Below are 4495 nucleotides of genomic sequence, written 5' to 3' on the forward strand. Positions count from 1 at the left end.
TGGCTTTGCATTATCCTCTATCTCTTAATTTTAATTTACAAGATATTCCCAGCCAATGTCAGACTTGGCTGCTTTGTATATCTACCTTTTAAACATGTATCTACTGTAGTATATGTATGGTAAAAAAAAGTATAGTGGATATAAATGGATATAGAAATTAGATCCTTGTTTACCCATTCACTATTTCCATTTGGCATCAGGAAGCAATAAGGGACTGCTTTTTCTATCTAGTCTATTGATATGCCAGTTGCCCTGTGAGACTGTAATGCTCATTTCACACCAGAAAACAATTTTTTATGTAATTGAAATCAAAATTCAAATGTAATTTTTTTTTTTCAGGTCACTGCCAAATCAATACACATACACACAGACTCCTAAACAGCAGAGAATCCATCCAGACAGAATGGTGGGGTTGTTAAACATGAGCTTGCTGTTTGCTCTTTACTGATGTTATTCCTGGGTATTGAAATTCAAATCTTTCTAAAGACTGTTGCAGTTGAGCTGGCACCATGCAATGTTGGTGAGTGGAATTTAAAATCTTTTTTGCAACGCCAAGTAGCAGAGAAGCACGTAAGTAAACACTTTAGCACCAAGGACAGTCTGATAGAGGACCCAAGCTGAGGGACAGCGCAGTGTATCACTGTAGTCATCAGTAATAATTTAAACAGGAACACATGCTAAACGTAAAATATTGTAGAATTGTATTTCTGCTAATGTTAGCATGATAGTCACATGAGCCTTGTTCTGTGCCATTGGTAACAAATGTTACCAAACATGCTGATATGTTTTAGTAGTTTTTAGTAGTAACTGTAGGCTATGTTCACAATCTAAGTTTAGGGTGAATGCTAACATTTAAAAAATGAACAAAAATATATCTAAAAGAAATAAAATTCTACAATATTTAACGTTATGCTTGTGTTCATATGCTTGCATAAAAAAACACCTGTTGATGTTATGCAATACAAAGAAATACCTTTGCAATAAAACGTTAGCCTACTACAGTTAAGTGTGTTTTTAGGCTAAGGCGTTAAGTGTTACAAGTTTACATACATGTAGCTTCTGATTGGGTAACATCTCTGACACACCCACCAAACAAGAGAAAACATACCTCAAAACGGGAGCGTGTCTATGTTCCCAGGGTCCTATGTTCCCTGGGTCCTATGTTCCCCTCTTTGTATGAGACTGGGGAACATAGGACCCTTTTTCAAAAAAAGGGTCCTATGTTCTGTTACTTTTTCCACCATTACTGCCAAATTCCATGGCAAATAGGCCTATATAGGGTTAACCCTAACCTAACCCTAACCCCCCTAACCCTAACCTGCTCGGGGAACATAGGACCTTTTTTCTAAAAAAGGGTCGGGGAACATAGGACCCGGGGAACATAGAGATGACCCCCTCAAAACTTATTGCACACCGTTTCACAACGTAGCAAAACGGTGCACCGTTGAGGTTGAACGCGCCCCCTACCTCAAAGTCCGTTGCGCGGTTGCACACCGTTTCACACCATTCCGTTTTGAGATTGAATGTGCCCCGATAACGTTAAAGGCCAATTTATTGCTGAAAAGTTGGACATCAAGCCAGGCGGCACTTTCCCCTTCACAACAAGAATAACCTCTGAGCTAGCAAGCTAACTTTACATGCTGAAAATGGCAAGTTTTGACAAAAGTTTGAATCGTGCAATTAGGCAGGTCTGGTTCTTTCAGTGAAGGATTGTAAAGATTTACAAAGAATATATGTATGGCATTTAACTGCGACGTTTTGAGGACCGACGGGAATTGCTATGGACGAAGTAGGCTAACGTTACACACAGCAATGCACTGGCACACATTACGTTTAACCATGTAACGTTATCCAGTTAATTTATAACAGCTCACGTAATGTTACTGTATTGTTTGAACATTTAACGTTTTTCTTTTGAGGGCTGCAAAATGTTCCACCAAAACAAGTTCCATCCCGAGGTTGCTACATCCGGAACTTGCGGCCTAAGACGATTGTGATTGGTTTAAAGAAATGCAAAAAAAAAAACAAAAAAAAAAACAGCGTTTTTTTCTTCCTATCCCAGAATGTATCTGTGGTGTAGCCAGATCCAACTCCACAGTGCTGTGTGAAGATAGGTCTAGCAATGCAAGTATAGTACATGAGATACAATACAAAATCAGTGTGTTTCCCTCACAGCCTCTTGCACTTAACAGCCAATGCAGCACTTTAAAATGATGCTTTATGAGCTGTTCATCAACTTGATATTTGAAAGAAGTCCGACTACCCAGCATCTAAATTTACAGCATGAAAATGTTTACGAGCACATGATTTAAAATTGATTGCTGCATGTGGTCACAGATACCTTGAGGTCCTGAGTGTAACAGAGTGTAAAGTACAGGCAGTGCCTTCCCAAGAACTTGCCGTCTCATTTTATTTTCTATTTTAGTGGCTCAAGTAGTATGTTTTGGTTTTGAGGGTTGATCGTATAATAAGAACTTGAGTAAGACACATTCTTTTGAGTAACTAAGTAAAAAAGTGGATGGCATTTTTAAATAAACCATTACGTCTGTGTGTAATGGAACAAAATAGCCCTAACAGACACATGATGCACATGTTTAACAGAAGTGTATTCCTGAAAAAAATAAGGATATTTTGAGATGTTGCTATGCTATTCGCAGCAGCGTGGATAGAGTTTAATTTAAGTGTCACTACAGTGTTTAACTGGCTGGTGTGTGACCTTCGTAGGACGCTGCCTCTGGAAGGTTTGGAGCTGACAACTCCTCCACAACTAATGCACTGCTGGCTGCAAACATGGATTTCTCTGGCATCTGACAAGTGGGCGTTGTCTCACTTTTGACCTTTTATGGGGAGCTGCTGGAAGTAGGTTGTTGCCTGGGTGAAATCACCTTCATGACAATGGCCCCTTGCATTAGTAAAACTGCTCCAATGGGATTGGTTGGAAATCTGTGCCAAATCATGACTTTGGTGCAGAAACATGGTGCATGAAATGATTTATAATAAGCGTTAATGAATAGAGCAAGAAGCATTCCATAAATTCCGTGCCATTGAGTCATTGTTAACAGAGGCCCAGTGTATATACTGTATTGAGTCATTCATTTTGAAATGGAGCATCTTTTCTGGCTCAAAAAGACCTCATTGTGACAGCTCTGCACAGTCCAAAAAAGCCTCTAGCATGCAAAAAGGGAATGTTTGTATTAAGTGTATGTGCCAACACGAATCCCTCAGGAAAATATAAAATAAGCAGCCGGTTTGACTCTTGATGTTAAAGCAGATCTCTGGTGACAATCTTGCTGTTAATTTCAGCTGGGTTGCACAGAAACTCAGGAAGTAAAACAGGAAGTGCTTTAGGATGACTGACCATGTTTTTTTGCACATTATTTTCCAGTGACACGTCAAAATACAGACAAAGACAGTCAACTGTCTTGTCTTCCCCTGTAAAGCATGATAACAGGTCTGTGGAAACTGTGAAATTTTCTGACAAATTGAATACAAACAGGGCACAAAAGGAAGAGACACATTTTGTTATGTTTACAGTTAGAAGATGAAGTTACAATGCTTATTCCACCACTTAACTTGAAACAGCATCAGCAGCACTGGATAACTCAAGATGACTAAATTGTAATTGCAGACCCATTAAAAAAAGAATATAAATTATCATTATGAAGATATGTTATAGCTCATTTAATTGTTGCCTGAGTGGTGAAGTGGCCACGACCCCTTTTAACACTCTTCACTCACTCAAAATCTCCCACGTTCTATCATTATACAGAAGAAATGACACTGAATGTGTTCCAAATTTCCATTCTTAGGATGCTCTGGATACTTTTTTCACTGATTATGGCACTAAAATCAAACCATATGTCTTTTATAATTTCAATCACAGTGTTGTGGCTCAAGTCCTTCATTTAATGACTGGACCGAGCACAACTGGTTAATTTTTGAAAAACCAGATGGCTGCAATTTATGGATTGCAACCTTGTGGAATGGCTGCACAGTTTAGCATTATTAATTACAATTTATGTGAAGTAATGTTTAAACTTTCATCGTTATTTGGGTATTAATGTTTTGGCCCAGGAGGTTTAGTAGCTAGACCCAAATCCAAAGGATTAAGGCTCGCTCAAAGAGAAGTATAGAAGTAACTCAGTTACTTCTATACTTCTCTTTGGCTCGCTGAGCAAATTCAAATTGTGCTCTCGGGAGAACTCTGGATTTCCAGGGTAGGAGTTTTGGAGTCTCACAGCCCAGAGATACCACTGACATCTAGTGGAGAAAAGGAATACTTGACATGTTATCTACAAAAACAGTTTCCATTTAAACTAAATTATTTAATTGTTGATAAGGGTACTAAAAAAAGAGAACAAATTTTACTACAGATAATTCAAATGTGTTTTATTTTTTGTCAAACAATTTGGAAACCGAAATGCTTTTGTTCTGAAAGTAAACAGGAAGAGTAATTTATCACTTTGGGAAACTTGACGCTGGTGTAGTTGCGGTT

Source organism: Sander lucioperca, chromosome 17, assembly GCF_008315115.2.
Source record: "Sander lucioperca isolate FBNREF2018 chromosome 17, SLUC_FBN_1.2, whole genome shotgun sequence".
In the NCBI taxonomy this organism is placed as follows: domain Eukaryota; kingdom Metazoa; phylum Chordata; class Actinopteri; order Perciformes; family Percidae; genus Sander; species Sander lucioperca.